General features: G+C 46.0%; 1 pseudogene; it reads left to right on the forward strand.

The window, feature by feature from the left end:
• The first annotated feature begins 3,977 nt into the window (after positions 1–3,977).
• Positions 3,978–10,796, forward strand: LOC136495766 (beta-fructofuranosidase, insoluble isoenzyme 2-like; annotated as a pseudogene).
• The last annotated feature ends 7,980 nt before the right edge of the window (positions 10,797–18,776 follow it).

Below are 18,776 nucleotides of genomic sequence, written 5' to 3' on the forward strand. Positions count from 1 at the left end.
GGTTTCATCCTGGAGTAATGAGACGGACCCCTAAGCTTGGGCTAGTCGAGATTCGACAGGATTCCGTCTATCCAAAAAAAGATGTCTACATTATGGCTCAATAGGCCGTCTAGGTTTATTATACGTCATACACGTGCAAAGACACCGAGCATCTTAAGGGTTAGTCTATTGTGCACAAGGTATCGCCACACGGTAAACTACCTGTCCCAAACGATGAAGATTACAACTTCAACCCAAACACATATGATGGAGAGTTCTATCAAGAAGAGGGGCTACAAGGGAGGTTTGACATAGACTTAACCGAAGAGATAGGAATGGAAGTAGACAATGAAAGGGATGATGACGAGGACGCTGGAGACGAGGTGCGAAATCTGAAGGACATACAAATGCTTGAGCGATTATGTTTAGGCAATGACAATGAACACATCATTCCTCCTTCGGATAGTGTTGATGAGTTGGACAATATTGATAGTGATGACGAGACCTATGATCCAGCTAATCTCAGTCATGAAGATTATTTCTAATACATGTAATACTATGTTTTTTGTAATTATGTTTTGTTCATTTTTGCATATATTTCTAATACATGTATTACTATGTTTTTTGTAATTATGTTTTGTTCATTTTTGCACCTATTTCTAATTATGTCTTGTTTTTTTTATTGCAGGTGATTGAACAAAGATGGTGGGCGACCGTCATAGGTCCTTGAACTCGATTTACCAAAGACCACGTCGGCTGCAGGAGGAGGCGGAGGGGGTGACGGAGGGATCGGACAGGAGGAGGAGCAGGAGGACCGCCAGCCATAGGAGGGGGCCATCTCCTCCCACGTCGTGTGAGGAGGAGCTAGAGGAGGAGGTGGTGCCCGTGGACGAGTCGGACGAGGAGATAGTTTGGCAGACAGACGAGGAGGAGGGGACGCACGAGGACGATGAGTGGGAGGCGGTAGGCACGGGTTCCACTTCCTCCGACTCCTCTTTGAGTGTCTACTTGCGAGGTGCCGCGAGCCTCCCATAGGTTCCGCTTCCTCACCAACGCCCAGTGATTCGCCCCGAAGGGCAAAAGTAAGTAACTTTATATGTTATTACCACTACTTCATATGATATGATGAAAAAAACTAATAATTTTTCTTAATCACTTGTGCAGGAACTGGGTGGTTGTGTCGAGTGGTAGCGCACGGCTAGTCAACGGCATCCTGGGTCTTCTGTGCAGGCAACACTTCCCCGGCATTGTCACGTACGCATCGAAGATGGAGCCGGCCTACTCGTTTGACCACTACGCCATCGCCCTCGATGCGGAGTACCCCAACAAAGCGGCGTGGGTGAAGGCAGAGTTTTGGGTAAGTCTCCCTCGCACAATATTGCTCAATACATCGCATTCATTGGACTTTTCTTAAAATAATGAATGGATACATCGCTTTTGTATGCAGACTTATTATAGATGCGAGGAGGGATTTGAGGCTAGGGCGGAGCAGGTGACTACCAAAGCCTATAAAAAACTCGTCACCGACATGCATCACGAGGTGCGCATTCAGGCCATCATAACCTACTACGGGTCGAAGCATGGAGAGAGGAAAACCAAGAAAGACACAAGAGAGATGCAGCTGACCCGGGAGTAGTACCTTAAGGTAAATGAAGAACATCAATATTGATTCGTTTTGAGATTAAGTTGGTTTAATTTGATCTTCTTATATGCCCAATACTTGATGACGTGTAGATGATTCTCGGGTAGTGCCAAGCGTATCCCGAGTGCTGGGCGATGACGGTGGAGAGGTGATTCATGGAGGAGTACCTCAAGATGCACAGGGATGCCTGGGGCCATCGTTTGCAGATACAAGGTCCAGCACACCATCAAGGCAGCCGTAGCCTTGCCGGATATAAACAAGCATGGGTACACGAATTCATTTATCTATTGTGACGCTTAGTTCTGCCTGATTTCTAATCATTGTGCTGTCTTTCTCGCAGTCGGTGTCACATAGTGGCCAGGCTTGCTCAGACTTCCAGGCATGGTGTATGGCCCACAAAGGCAAGGCGACGTCCGACGTCTCCTTCAACCTGGAGGACCCGCCCGAGGCATACACGAACCTGAGCATCCACTCCCGCATCAGTGAGTACACTGAGGTGGCGAGGTCGCTCCATGGGTCAGACCATGATCCGAACACCCAGGACTTCGATGGAGAGACCGTCATGAGGGCGGGGCAAGGCAAGAAGCATGGACGGTTCTGGCTTGGCGACGGCGTCATCGACACGGCCTCTACTCCCTCTCTCTCCCAGATCCGAGCACAGAGCACGAGCGAGAGCCTGGGCATTCGCACACGACCGACCGCTGCACAGCATCGGATCGACGCACTCGAGGTTATTCCTGTTTTACTCGTCATACATTGATCTTTACACACCTTAATTAGCTTTGCATTACTGAAACATTAGAGTGAAATATTGCAGGCCCTGCTGGAACAAGAAATGAGGCAACGTTAGGAGCTGGAGGCCGGGCAGTAGAGGATGGCGGCCCAGCTGGAGGCCGAGCGGGCCGAGCGGCAGGCCTAGGCGTAGAGGCTGACAGGCATTACGAAGTTCCTACAAGGGCTTGGGCAACGTGTGGGCTTCTCTCTGCCAGCTGGGCTGTTGGTTCCACCTCCGCCTCCACGTCCTGCAGCTGCAGCTACTTCTGTGAGTATGAAAGTTTTTTACTTTCGCTTGTGCTTTGCTTGTATGGCATCTACCTTTCTAGATTAGCTATCCAAATAATCTTGTCTCACATGCAATCTTTTCTCCTTTGTGCAGTCTCCATCTGACGGTGGTTCGAATAATCCACCTCATGCACCTTCGAATGATGGAGCTGGGCCTTCACCACAGTCGCAGTGGTCGAGATGAGTGCACGTTGTATTTTTTTCATTTGTTGTTCACTTGATGATGGACTTGTGATATACTCTTGATGCACTTGTGAACTTTGATGGACTTGTGGATTTATTTGGATGGACTTGAGCACTTATTATTATATATGTGATATATATTGTGATGGATGTGATATGTGCGGATGGATGTGTGGATGGATGAGATATATATGTGATATATGTTTGTATGAATTTATTTGTCATGATGGAATGTAAAAAAAATTAAAAATTACCGTTTTATGTCACTTTGTCGAGTGTTGCACTCGGCAAAGGACCCTGTTGCCGAGTGCCATGGTCGCAGCACTCGGCAAAGCTGGAAAAATGGGCTCTCGGAAAACCATTTTTCCAGCTTTGCTGAGTGCCATGACCATGGTACTCGGCAAATAATTTTTTTTTAAAACAATCAAAGGCATTCGGCAAAAATTTTTTTTTAAAAAAAATTCAAACTTTGTCGAGCGCCGGCCAGGGGGCACTCGGCAAAGAATTTTTTTTTAAAAAAATAAAATATCTTTGCCAAGGGCCGGATAGAGGGCACTCGGCAAAGATTTTTTAAAAAAAATAAAAAATCTTTGCCAAGTGCCCGCAGGGTTGGCACTCGGCAAAGCGACCGTCAACGGGGCCGACGCCGTGATGGTCGCTTTTCTTTGTCGAGTGCCCCCGGGGCTCTCGGCAAAGCCTTTGCTAAGTGCCCGATAAAAGACACTTGGCAAAGAGGGATTTGTCGATCAATTTTTTGCCATGTGTTCTTTGTCGAGTGCAATTTGGCCTTTGCCGAGTGCCGGCAAAGAACCTGAATCCAGTAGTAATTGCTGTAGTAAGATATGACCACCTCCAATGCTATGATTTATTTATCCATGGAGGGAACCGAGCGGCGAGCGTTACTGGTGGCTGGTGGCCCAAAGCTCTCACTTCCGGCGCCCAAAAAGACACACCTCCTGATCGCACACACCTCTCACGCGCGACGCCCAGGCCATCGCCGACGCAGTATAAAGAACCTCCTCTCCTCTGCTTCCGGGCATCCTCCATCAGTTCTCTTCTTGTTCTTGCTACACCTCTGTGCCTAGCTAAAGCGAGAGCTAGCTAGCTAGCAATGAGGGCGCTTGGAAAGGTTGCTTGGGCATGGCTGCTGCTCCTGCAGCTCGCCGGGGCGTCTCATGTCGTCTACGACTACGAGAACCTCGAGGTGGAGGCGGCGGCGGCAGCCGCTGTGCCGCCCTCCATTGTCGACCCCCTGCTGAGGACAGGGTACCATTTCCAGCCTCGCAAGAACTGGATCAATGGTAACATAAACCTTGCTCGATCTACACACTTGCTGCCTTGGTCCACGTCCAAAAAAGCCTCGATTTTTCCGGCCAATTCTGTTGTTCTCTCACTGATCGAGGCACAACTAGACAGGTCATGCAGATAAATTAACCACCCGAGGTTTTTTAGGGTGAGATCGATGTTAAATTTCCCTTGAAACAAGGCTACAAGAGGCTCAAGTATATATATGCTTGGGAACAGAGAACTGAGAACATTGATGTCAGACATGCTCGTCACACGACAGAAATCAAGAGTTGATTCTGAAGTCTGAACACTTAACGTTTAAATCATTCCATCGTTATTTAACTAATAAATCTCAAATTGCGTTTATGTTCATACTACTAGCTAGAGTAGGGCAGTGCTGTCTATCACGCTCTAGCAGTGCAGTGCCAGGTAGCCGTTGTTAACTGAGGAAGTTTCTTCAGGTTCGCCAAGTTGAACATATTCTGTCCAATTACCAGTGTTTAGATTCGTAAACAGTCACTTCTAACTTTCTAAGTAGGTAGCTCTACTTTTGTTGCCTTTTCCTTTTAGGCTTTAAGAAAGATAGTAGGTATTGTCAAGGTTTGGTTCTAACTCGTTTTTTTTTCCATTCACATCTTCCGTGGGCTGCTCTGCGCTATGATTCCATCGGCGGCGAAACTTTGCGACGTCAGATCCCAACGGTACGTCGTTTTCGATTCCTTGCCAATAAATTTCCTTCGATGAATGACTAGAGATCTGCCCTGTACGACGAGTATCTGCTAGTAGATTTCTATATAGATAGATAGATAGATATGTTTTCGCAATTGTGCAAATGCATTACACGCGGCGTCACTACCACATACATGATTAGTAGGGGCTGTAGAGGCGGCTTGGCCAGCCGCCCCTACCATACCGTCTCTATAAATAATGATTTATAGGAACGGTTCCCAGACCGTCCTTACAAATCGATTTGTAGAGATGGCTGGTGTTATCAGCCGCCCCTATATATCGAATTGTAGGGGCGGCTTGTAACACCAGCCGCCTCTACAAAATCAATTTGTAGGGGGACGACTGTAGTACCAGCAACCCATATAATACCTGTTTGTAGGGGCGGTTCAGTCTAGAACCGCCCCTATCGTACATTTTTTCGGCAAAAAAAAAAAAAAAATTTACAATTCAAATTCGACCAGAACACACAAATATATATATATATATATATATATATATATATATATATATATATATATATATATATATATATATATATATAATTCAAATATGACCACAAGCATAGGAGCATTATATAAACTACCATTACAAGTCCAATTCACAAGAATTCAGCAAGGCCCCAATCTATCAGACAGAGTTTCCGAAACTCATGATCTATCATAACATTGTGGGGCTTCACATCTTGGTGCATAATACCTTGTGAATGGCAGTAATCCAATGCTTGTATCCACAAAACAGAAATAGTTAGGCAAGTCAAATTCACTATAGGTTCCTTGATAATTAGTTGATGACTACAAGTTCCTTGTATCTATTTTAAATCTAAATCTAAATGCTAATAAGACAAAGCCACATTATAATGATAGGTTCATTGGCACACAAATTAAGAAATGAATTATCAATCACAAAAGCTCCATAAAAGTGCTGTTAAATTAAGACAGAGAATTTACGGCTTAAGAGAAAATCAAGAAAGTGTCACCTTGGATATTCTAAATACTGTTCAGTAAACCATTCAAAGCACCAACAGAAATCGTGCAGCTATTGCCATCCACATTGACACTCAGACAAACACAACCCTAGAACATTAAAAAGAATTAACTCAGACTCAAATATGTGCACAAACCTCTCTAATTAGTGTCGACTGGTTGACTTAGGACCTACATGCCCATATTTTTTTTTATAAATCATCATCCACATCATTGTTGGTCACACATCATAATTTGATCTATCCTGACAAGTGAGATGTTTTGTCAAGTTAACATGCTTAAATAAGTGAGATGTTTTGTCACTGGCTTATTGAAGAGGCTTATTAGTTAACATGCTCAAGTTTGTCAATCACCTGAGGTTGCATATAACCCATTCCTTGGTTGTATGCTCCTTGTTGGCCCATCTAAAAAGAGCAGAAACAATCAGGTGGAGGTCAAGTCTATTAGGCAAACATACAGTAGTTTGTATGGTGAAGACCTGAGATTTTAATCACATTTATACCCCTAGTAATTTTCTAATAAAAAGAACATGTGAAATGCCCTATTCAGAAAAGAAGCTAGAACTTGCAGTGCAAGCACATGTTGCTTAGGAACCAATACTTTGAGTGAGCTTGAACTTGCAGTGCAAGCACATGTTGCTTAGGTACCTACATGTTCCTCGAAGTTTGGGCTAGTTAGGTTAATTAACAGATTTTTTTCAGAATGCAACTTGAGTTCACACTTTTTTTCAGAATAGGACTCAAATTATATATATGAAATTTGTAGAAATGCAGCACATGTGTCATTATAAGCAAGGGGGAAAATGCAAGTACTTGATTATAGATGACAGATACAATCTGCATAAAAAACTGCAGTAAAGCAAAAGCTTCAATTGTAGATGGCAAGCTATCTTCAGGTTCTCTAAAATAGGTGTGGCATTGTATAAGGCTATAAGCTGGTTATTTGCACAGCTGAACATATGCAAGACTGAAAAACTACTCTAAATTCAACTTAGCATCCATGAAAAAAAAATAAAAATTCGTTTGGTATAGATTCGGGCGGCTCCGGCTCCCCTAACATATCACTGTAGCTAAGAAACATGTATGCAATTGTGCAACTAAGAAGAGGAATGAGTAATTTCTCATAATACCTCCAGAGAGAAGAATACATAATAAACTGTATCATCAGCAGAGCATTTAGCGAAACCATTTTGTTCTAGTCTTGAAGGCTTCAAGCAACCTGAAAAACAGAATACTGGAAAGGTCAGTTATGAAGCATGGCCCTTCAGGAACCTGCTAACCACCAATGACGTTCTAGAGTTAGTTCTTGTAGTAATAAGAGCAGAGTTAATGAAAGCTACATAATTCGATGATTAACAACCTAGGCTCATGACAACTTATGGATACTTGTGTTCTACAACACCACTACAAAAATGGCACCTCTGCAAACAGAGAAACAACCTCATTTTTTAAAGAATGGAGGTGTCAGTCCAACAATGAAAAAAAAGCTTTTGTTAAAGAAGTGTTTTACAATTTAGTCACAAGACATATAGCATGGATTTCCTTTTTTCTTGGCTAGATAAATTGAAGTGTTGTACAATTTAGTCACAAGACATATAGCATGGAACTATAATCATGGTCATGGATCTCAAAGGCGATTTCATTGTCTTAAGGCATGTGAAGGCATATAGCAGATTTTTTCAAGGAAAGTAAAATTCAACTACAGTTAACCAATAACGAATCTGATTTCTCCAGTGTAGGCTCATCCTTTTCCCATCTACACATTTTGAGCAGGCACCTCAATGTAACCAGTTAATGAATTCTTCACCTGATCGATGCAACTAAACGGAGGTATTACCACAAAATCTGCAGTGGCACCATAATAATGATCTAAGAATCAGTGCAAAGCCAATACATATTCAAAAAGTACAAGTCAGGATTAATAAATAGCCATAGAGTCAAACTGATATGACTAATTTGAAGGTTCAATTATCTTGGCATTTGGCAAATCCCCGCATATAAATTAGTCATGTTCCTGAAGTTTGGGCCAAAATAAGACTGATTTAAAGGTTCAATTAGCTAGACAAAATCCACAAAGTCAAAGGCATAATACACCATCGCCAACCAACTATTTGTGCGGGCATTTCGTGGAACATGAATCGAGCTATGGCTAGCCGAATGCACCAGATCGATAACACCCGATGGATCGGGGCCGCGAATCCACAGAAGATGGTAAAATTATAAACAAAAAAGAGAAGCAAATCGAGTAGACCTGATAGTGCAGCCATGCACCTTTAACCTTCTTTATGCTGCATCCGACCTGCACCTTGCCTGGTCAGAACCATCGAATCAGAGTAGGTCTTCATCGTGAAGGGAGGCAAGGGAAAAGGCAGAGAGAGCACGTATCCATCTGACCTAGTCGTGGAGGGACGGCCGTGGCCGCTGTGGCAGGGAGGGTCGATCTCCACTTGGACGCAGACGTTCTTCTCCTCCATCCCCGTCGCCGCATCGGTCGTGCTCCAGTAGTGACGAGCGTCGGGTCCTGTCGCGGCTGCTGCTGCCAAGGGGTGGAGGAGGAGGAGGGCGCGGGCCTGGGTTCACGCTCGAGCCACGTGGTGGAGAGGCGCTGCGAGGACCCGGAGAAGGAGGGGGAGGGCGCGCGGCGGCGGTTGCTGCTTGGGGAGAAGGAGGGCGTGGCGCCGCAGCGGTCGCTGGCCGGGGAGGAGGAGGGCGCGGTGCACGGGGAGGCGGTGGCGGCGGCAAAGGCGTGCGTGCGTGCGGGTTAGGGTTCGGGACGGGGAGGCAGGCGGCCGAGTGAGAGCCGGTGGGCCCCACCTGTCGGCGTCAATTTGCTTTTATATTGTGAGCAGGTAGATTGGTATAGAAGAGGATCGATCGCACGGTGTATTCGTTGGGGTGATTCAGCTGCCCCTGTTGTGTAGCCGCCTCTACTTACGAGCCACCCTTACAAATCGACGCATTTGTAGGGGCGGCTCGTATTATCAGCCGTTCTTACTGTGCCATTTGTAGAGGCGGCTGCTGTGCTGGAGCCCGAGCACGCCACTGTAGAGACTGCTCCAATGCCAGCCTCTCTAAAAAACACATTGCTACAAACTATTTTTTACCTAGTGCGTAAAACAGTAGTGACGCCTTTTAGGACGAGATGGGAGACAGTCGCGGACTCCAGATCGATGTAGGCATGCATACTTGCATAGCAATAGCATACTTGTGTGGTGGACCATGCACGGGCTGACTGTCTCGCACCATGGTCGTCCATGGCCACTACCACTAGCTAGAAATGAACAAAGCTCAGTTTCCTCAAAGAAATGGTGGTTAGTTCCATTTCCATGCATGCATAATCTCTGATAGCTCCATATATAACAGTACCATACTGATATTTTTAGAGAAAGTTTATTCCATAATGTTTTATCAGAACCAATACCATATTGTTGGTGTTCTGATATTAACTGGAAATAAAACTTACACGCTTTGCTTAATTAGTGATCTTTCAATAATTTATAGGAAAAAAAATCTGATTTGATATATGTATATCTACGACAGCTCCATTGTACTACAAGGGGTGGTACCATCTCTTCTACCAACACACCCCGAAAGGCGCCGTGTGGGGCAACATCGTATGGGGCCACTCGGTCTCACGTGACCTCATCAACTGGGTCGCCCTGAAGCCGGCGATCGAGCCCAGCATCGCATCCGACAAGTACGGCTGCTGGTCAGGGTTGGCGACCACGCTGCCCGACGGCACGCCGGCGATCATGTACACGGGCGCGAACCGTCCCGACGTCAACTACCAGGTCCAGAACATCGCGTACCCTCGGAACAAGTCGGACCCGCTGCTCCGGGAGTGGGTGAAGCCCTCGCACAACCCCATCATCGTGCCCAATCCAGAGAGGCAAAGAGGAACAGCAGCAGTCCTGGCGGCTGGCGCTAGCGATCGTATCTGCCGCGAGTGCTCAGCTGCACGCACAAGCTGATCGTGCCCAGCGTGCCGTGCAGCCGCACGCGCCCACTGTTCCCGTCCGTTCGTGCGATCTACGTCGCCCACCTATTTTTCACCGCACCTTTCACCGTCACGCGCACAAACTCGACCGTACGTTAGCAGCTCGAACGGGCCCTTTTCTTCTCCAGGTGCGAGCTGACCAGATCGTGCGTGCACTTTGCGTCATTATACATACTGTGTGCAGGCTGACGTGGAGGTGAGCTTCGAGGTGTCGAGCCTGGCGGGCGCGGAGGCGCTGGACGACCCGGCGCTCGCCGGCGACGCGCAGAGGCTGTGCGGCCGTGGAGGGCGGCGTGGGCCCGTTCGGGCTGTGGGTGCTGGCCTCCGCCAACAGGGAGGAGAGGACCGCAGTGTTCTTCAGGGTGTTCCGGCCCGCGCGCGGCGGCGGCGGCGGCGGCGACAAGCCCGTGGTGCTCATGTGCACCGACCCCTGCAAGTAATTAAGTGATGAGTGCCCCGCGCACTGCCCGGCAGGTCGATGCATGACACGTTGGCATGTGGTCAGCCATGAGTTTTTCGTGCCTTGATCACCTGCAAATATATAGCAGAGCCTACATACTGGTGGTGCCGCTTGGCTCTGCTAGTTGTACTTGACTGCAGCACTGACTTGGCTTTCCATTTCTTTTATCCATCGGATCGCATGATAGGACCCGAACCTGTACCAGCCGACGTTTGCAGGTTTTGTGGATACAGACATTTCTAACGGCAAGATATCTCTGAGAAGCCTGGTCTGCATGCATGCGAGTATCTGCTAGTAGTACAATCGTTGGATAACCTTTTTCCCTTGTAGTTAATTCCTTTATTTTTCTCATCTGATGCAGATCGACCGGTCGGTGGTGGAGAGGTTTGGAGCCGTGGTCGCGAGGAGTTGCGCAGCGCGTGGTGAAGGCTGAGGCAAGAGGTCGTGGCACCCTGTCTTAGTGTTTGGCCTAGGTTCACATAGCTTAGTTGGGTCTTGGTTGTTTGGGATTATACTAGCTGACGTACCGTGAGCCGTTGGAGCGGCTAACTAATCAGTATCTTGACATACCAGGGGTATCATAATCCCGACACTTGGTAAAAGAGGTGGCTTTTAATAACTTTGTTTGCTATAATATATACTCCCTCATTTCAAATTATGAGAGGTTCTGACTTTTTCAAGATTTATAGTTTGCTATGCACTTTATACACTGACTAGATGTATATTAAAAGGGACTTGCTAAAATTCTTGAATTTTAGTTTCCTTTCAGACAACGGTTATTGCATATATTTTATACTGAAATTACAGATTACTTAAGTTGCAATTTCTGTAGGCGCAATCTGCAATTTTTGGTACCAAGAATAGGAAACCTATTAGACAAAACCACAAACCCGACAAAATCTGATTTGTGTTGGCACAAAGATAATTAATAATTTACGATAATTTCTATAGGTAGACAAGGAAAAAATTTAATATGTTCTGACACATAGACAAATAGCAAATCACAAAAGTCACAATTTACTTATAAGAGTGTTGTCTGAAATCATCTTAAAATTCAGACATTTAAAATATAGGAGAAGTGATATTAAAAACAATGTATCGAGAAAAGTCAAAACTTTTTATAGTTTGGAAAGAAGGGGTACTATAAATAGCTGGACAAATAGTAAGTAGGTCCAACCAACCTCAACCAAGATCAAGATTGTTAGCATCCCACTTTGTATTCTAGAATTTTATGATCCTATCAAATTGAGACAATACCAATCCTACTATATATGTCAAATTTTGTAGTATCCTCATCCTATGTAAAGATTTCACACGATATATAAAATTTTGAATTTTATAGAGTATCCCGATACTGTGATCGACGATAATATACAACAATTAATATAAAAAATAAATGATTTAGTTGTGATAAATACTATTTAAAGGTAGGCGCGAAAATAATACCAAGAATTACATTTAAATGTAAAAAAAGACAAATAAATTAATCAAATCAATATTATAGATTAAAATTTGTCCAAATATTACAGATCTTATATAAAATATGCACTCCATCCGTCTATAAAAGAATGCAACTATGAGATCCGTGCCGATGAAACTAGTCAAGTTTGATCAAGTTTATTGTAAATAGTACTAACAAAAATGTCCGTATATTGCTACGGGGCATATAGTTTGTAGTCATCTGAACGACATGAAGCTCAGAAGATTTATTCAACTATTGCGTCTTGCTTTATTCATCTTGGAACCCAACTCTATAACATGTCGTGCACTCTACTTGTATTCATATAGGCAAAGGATGCTTGAAGATTTATCCATTGTTTGGGTCATATGTTTCAATTTATATTGGTATTGAACTTTCCATCGTGTCTTGACACGCTGCTCTAACTCGTAAAAGTATGGGAGAGAAAAAATGATTAAAAATTCCATACCTTAATATTAGTATATACTACTTTTTTTTAGAAAATATAGTTCATATTTGGAAATTCATCCAAAGCATTTTCTTCCCATACTCAAAAGTAGAGATGGGACAAACAAAACTTAATGATTCACGTGTGTCTCTTCTACTTATCTTGTATAAGACTCCACAATGCAATTTTTTGTGGAGATAGCATATAGGCAAAAAAATATTGATTTATTGCTAAACTTTTGGGAAAAATGATAATGATTCCATTATTTGGTTATTATATTGCATGAGGTTGAGCACTTACTATAACAATTAAAGTGGATAACTTGTGCACAAAAACTAACACAACAGTAGTTTGATGGTGAAATTTATTTATATCTATCTATATCTCTTATAAAAACAAACCTCACTATGTTTCAATCTCCACACCACATGGCATACTCCACTAAGTGCCACATCATCCCTTTAATAATTGCTACAGCTTTTCCACTAAATGCAATTACTATTTTCAGTCTATCAACAAGCAAGGAATCCACATTGTACTATTTGTTTTCCTCTCACATTCTCCTATAATTTAATTTAATATTCTACAAATGTTTTATTTTAACGTCCCGCAGCAACGCACGAGATATTCTTCTAGTCTGTTGAAAACTAAAGTTATGAATTTAATTCTCTATTTTACATTCACTACTACAATAAACTTAACGAAGGCGGGTGATTTTGATTTTCGGAGGCGGGCAAAGGCAATCGCCTCAGTCCAAAGGTCACGGTTAATCCGTGAACAACGGAGGTGGTTGCCTTGCCCGCCTCACTTAATCGATTAACTGAGGGGGACAGCAAATGCCCACCTCGGTTAATGGATTAAAAAACAAAAAAAGCCAGAGCCCACCGATGAGCCCGTTTCGGAGCCCACCGACGAGCTCGCCTGCTCCACACGGCCCCGTAGCCGGGGGTGTGTAAGGTTGAGATGGCGACTAGAGGGGGATGAATAGTCATTTCTAAAACTTAATTACGCCGGCTAATCGAAACAAGTGTAGAATTAAAACTATCGGTATAGCCAAGACTACACCCCTCTATCTATGTTCTCTAGCACCTCGCTAAGATCTTAATTAAGCAACAAAGGTGCTGGGCTAGCTAGAGCTCACCTAACGAATTCTAGGAGCAAGGTCACACAAATCTATGACCCTAGTACTTCAAGCAATGAGGGAGCTCCTACACATGCTAGTAAGCAAAAGCATAAAGCCAACTAAGCTCACTAGCAATGCTCAATAACAAGGCAACCAATGCTAAATTAGAGAGTGCAAATACTTAGCTACACAAACTAAGCAATGTGACTAACAAGGTTACATAAACCTAAATTAGCCACGCAAGGGAGCTACTTCTATGCTACACAAGCAAGAAGGTAACTAGTGAGCTACACAAGCTAACTAATTACAAGAGCAACTACACAAGCACAATATATATAAAAGTAATCACAAGCTTGTGTAAAGGGATTGCAAACCAACGGGAAGAACAAGGTTGACATAGTGATTTTCTCCCGAGGTTCACGTGCTTGCCAACACGCTATGTCCCCGTTGTGTCGACCACTCACTTGGTGGTTCGACGGCTAATTGGCATCACCCACGAAACCCGCACGTCGGGAACCGCAAGAACCTATCCCAAAAATGAGGGTAGCTCAGTGACACGATCAACTAGAGTTGCTCTTTATGTCTCCCGCGGGGCGAGCACAATGCCCCTCACAAAGCTCTTCTCCGGAGCACCGCACAAGCTTCTTGCGGGCTTCAACGGAGACCACCACCAAGCCGTCTAGGAGGTGGCAACCTCCAAGAGTAACAAGCACCACCGGCTTGCAAGACGACCACCTAGTACCACTCGATGCAACCTCACGATGCAATCACACTAGAATCGCTCTCACACACAATCGGATGATCACTATCAAGTATATGTGAGATAGAGGGCTCCCAAGCACTCTCAAGCATGGACACAAAGTCCCCCAAGGTGCTCTTCACCAGCCATGACCAAGACCACCTTCTATTTATAGCCCCATGGGCTAAACTAGCAGTTACCCCTTCACTAGGCAAATTTCGGGACGACCGAACGCTCTGGTCAGATCGACCGGACGCACCCTGCCAGCGTCCGGTCGCTCTACGCTGTCCACGTGTCATTCTACATTCAACCAGAGCTGCCCGATCTCAACGGTTAAGTTGAGACCGGACGCTGCACAATGAATGACCGAACACTGCTGCGCCTGAGTCTGATCGTTTCCAAAGAGCTCCCCGAGCCTCTGTTTTGCGACCGGACGCGTCCGGTCCACCATGATCGGACATAGACCAGCGTCCGATCAATTTTGTGCCCGCGCGCCTAACTCTAGCACCGCCTACGTAACCATACATCAGCACTGACCGAACGCAGACCCTGAGCGTCTGGTCACTCTTCGCGCCAGTGTCCGGTCATGAGACCGAGACAGCGCGCACACTACTACCACTGATTGGACGCGCTGGTCCTGCCGAGGCTAGCATCCGATCAGTTCTGCAAAACCCTATCTTTTCTATATAGGGCACTGGTGGCACCGTCGAACTGTCCGTCGGTGGAGTTTCGAACCTTTCTCGCCTCTGTTCCATCACCGAGTTGATCCACATCAACTCCAACTTCATCTCCTTTATAAATATACCAACACCACCAAGTGTACACCACCATGTGTATGTGTGTTAGCATTTGCACAAATCATTTCCCAAAGGATTAGCCACTCAACTTGCCACGCCACTCAATCCTAGCAATGATGCAAAGTTAGATCACTCGAGTGGCACTAGATGATCGATATGTAAACAAGTTTGCCCCTCTTGATAGTACGGCCATCTATCCTAAACCCTGTCATAAACTTCGCTACACACCCATGACTGGTGAAATAAAATACCCTAGGTTATACCTTTGCCTTGCGCATTCCATTCCATCTCCTCCAATGTCGATGCAACACATGCACCAACACGATCAACAATGATATGATCCACTTCATATCATCATGTGATCATATTGGTTTATCGATCTTGACTTCACTTGCTTTTCACTGTTGCCTTCGTCCATCGGCGCCAAATCTTGCTTAAGCTTCACCGCCACGCGGTCCATCACTCCAAAGCCTCCAACTTGCCCTTCACGCTTGCAACCGGTCCATCAAGCCAAGTCATGTCTTGATCTTCTCCACCTTGATCACATGACTCGATGTCATGTCTCATTTGCAATGAGCTCCTTCATCATCACATGTGTGAGCTTTGCAACATCTCCAAGCCATTTTCACCTTCATGGCATATGTTGCTCACACACATGTACCTATGGACTAATCACCTATGTATCTCACATAAACACAATTAGTCCACCTAGGTTGTCACTCAATTACCAAAACCACACAAGGACCTTTCAGGGTGCTCGATCTGCCACCAGATCCGCCGCTGGATCTAGGCCGCCGCCACCAAGGGAGCATGCCTCGCCCCGTGCGCCGCTGTAGCCATGGGTGCTCAATCTGCCATCGGATTCGCTGCTGGATCCGTGTACCACCGCTCCTCGCCAGCTGGAGATGCTCGTCATCAGTCGGAGATGGTCGCCGTAGCCTAGATGTGTCGGTCGTTGATGCTTGCCGCCGCTTGGAGGACGTCCACCGCGCCGCCGTCACTTCCCCTCATCGGATCTACGCCCGCCGCCACCGTGGGTCGCCAGATCCACGCCCTCCACCGGTGGAGCGCCGCTATCGGAGGAGGAGCTTGGCGCCGAGAGAGGAGCCCGGGGGTGTCGCCGCATCTAGATCCACGCGCTCAGGAGACTATGGGAGAGTGGTCGCCGATACGCGCTCGGGAGAGGGTGGGAGAGGCGCCGCCGCCTCTAGATCCGCGCTTGGGAGAGGGAGGGAGAGGTGCCACCGCTATGGGTTTGGGCTCGGGTGAGCGAGAGGGAAGAGGGAGAGCGAGAGGGAGACTGGTGGAGGGAGGCATGGGAGAGGGAGGCACGGGCGCCGTCTCTCGATCATAGGAGAGGAGGGGAGGGAGGCACGGGATGTTTCAGAGGGAGAGATGAGTGTGGCCTCCAAACCCTAAGTTCAGTATATATACTTCAAACCTGTTACTGGGCCAGATGGACCAAGTGGGCTCGCCCATGATTAACAGAGGCAGGCCTTATACTTGCCCGCCTCCAAAAATGGATTTATGAAGGCGGGCGACATAAGGCAACCGCCTCGGTTAATAAGTATTAACCAAGATGATTGATTTGAAACAACCGTCTCGGTTAATGACTTAACCGAGGCGGTTGCGTTAGGACAACCGCATTGGTTAATAGGCATTAACCGATGTGGTTTTTTTATATTGTCCGCCTCGGTTATGCATTAACCAAGGCGGTTGCTGGGCCGGTTGCCCTGCCATGAATAACCGCGGTGGGCAACCGACCCAACCGCCTCGGAGCCCATTTTCGAAATGCCTTGTAAATTTGTTTGTGTAGTAGTGATTAGAATTTAATTCACTTCTCTACTTATAGGGAGAAAGAGAGAAAAAAAGAACAAAACAAAAAGGGACAAAATCGTAAAAAAATGACAAAGGAGACGAAACCGTAACAATAGCAAAAAAAAAAAAAAAGAACCAAATGGATAAAGTGATGGATTGGAAAAGAATATAAAAACGGATGAAGAAGAAACTCGTTCTTCTGGATCGGACTCTTCTCCCTCTCCTTATTCGGTCGCAACTCCTAGTCAGATGTGCTTTTCCTTGGCTCTTGGAACCGACGGAATTTGAGGATGCAGGATGCGCACAGGAGGGTGTTTTTGGGCAGTGTGAAAACGGAATTGAAAAAAAGAGAACTCGGTAGAAAGGAAAAATAGATTATAATAAGATATATTGGAAGATATAGTAGAGTACGGTTCCTTATTCAGGTTAGTCAAGATTGGAGGCTTAATATTAGGTATAGATAGATATAGATATTAGATAAAGATTAGGATTCCTATTCAGCTTATTTGATATCGCAGCGTTCCATTTGGATTTGGATTTGTAGCTATCCGGAACCTATCATATAAATGAGGAGAGCTATAGACATAGCATGTATGTCTTCAAATAAATTTATGAAAATATATTGTATAATGATACTTATTTTGTATCATGAATGTTAGAATTTTTTTGTGTATATTTAATCAAAGTTCAAACTGTTTTTCTTGAAAAGCAAGAATTGTATTTTTTTAACAGAGGGAGTATATAATTTATAAAATAGATCCGATATTGTCCGCGAGAAAACGGCATCTGCCGATCAGCTTACGCTTGGGCGGCCGCGGCTCGCGATTTTCCACGCCCCGACCGACGAATTCAGTATAAATACCGCCCTCCCTTCTACCCTTCCTGCGCCACCCTTCACTTGTAGCTTCTTGCTGCCTGCGTGCGCTCTGTGCTTGTGTGCGTGAAGTGGGTCAGCAATGAGAGCGCTAGGAGGAAGGCTTGCTTGGGCATGGCTGGCCGTACTGCTGCTGCTGCTGGTGCACCTGGCTGGGGCCTCTCATGTCGTCTACGAGGAAGAGAAACTCGAGGTGGAGGCGGCGGCAGTGCCACCGTCCATCGTCCACCCGCTGCTGAGAACCAGCTACCACTTCCAGCCCCCCAAGAACTGGATCAATGGTAGTGTAAAAATCTTCCATCCTTGCTTGTCTTGGTCGAGGTAGATCGTCATGTTTTGAATTGTGGTGGCCGGCTGTACACCTGTACCGCTATAGCAAGGACACTGTTACGGCCCAAGATGTGGAACCGCGTCTGACTTCGGAAGAGGAGACCGCAGCACATGGGCCTGGGCCGCATCCAAGGCGTTCCAGCAGAGCAAGGGTGCCGAGCACGCGTACCAGCGGGGACGAATGGGCGAAGGCGTGAAGCAGTTGTCCACCTGGGAATCTGATATATGTGTAATAGGTTAGAGGAGAGAGGGTAATCAGAAACTTATAACAATTGATTTGCCTCCTGAAAGCTTCCTCTGAACCCGCCCCCTTGCTTGCTCTTCTTCCTCCTTTCCGATGGTTGTAACAAATTGGTTCAGAGCCCTCAATTCTTGGCCGATTTTTTATTTCCTCCACCTTGATCTCGGATCGTAACCCCCGACGGCTGGTTGATCGTCCTCGGTGCTGCGGCAACGAGTGATGAACCCGTAGGTCCGTGCCGAGGCTGATCTGATCGGTGTAGGAGCGAATCGCCGGAAATCGTTTCACCCTGGAGCCCCACCAAATCGACCACGAGCAATTCACCCGCTTCTGCAAGCAGCTCGGTGCCATGGATCTCAACACCAAACTCATTCTCGATGAGCTCAAGTCTATGCAATCCAACCTCACTAATCGGATCGACGCGGTCGAGCACTCCATCGGCGCCCGCGTCGGTTCCTTGGAGGACGCCGCCAAGGTGCTCGACGCTTGGAAACCGACGATGGACGCCTCTGTAGCGGAACTGCGCGCGGAGATTGGAGCATTCAGGAAGACTGAGGAGAAGGTGGGGTCGATGCGGGAGGAGATGACTGCGCTGCGCAAGTCTGTGAGCCGCTCCGTCCTCGACG

Source organism: Miscanthus floridulus, chromosome 12 (genome assembly GCF_019320115.1).
Source record: "Miscanthus floridulus cultivar M001 chromosome 12, ASM1932011v1, whole genome shotgun sequence".
In the NCBI taxonomy this organism is placed as follows: Eukaryota; Viridiplantae; Streptophyta; class Magnoliopsida; order Poales; family Poaceae; genus Miscanthus; species Miscanthus floridulus.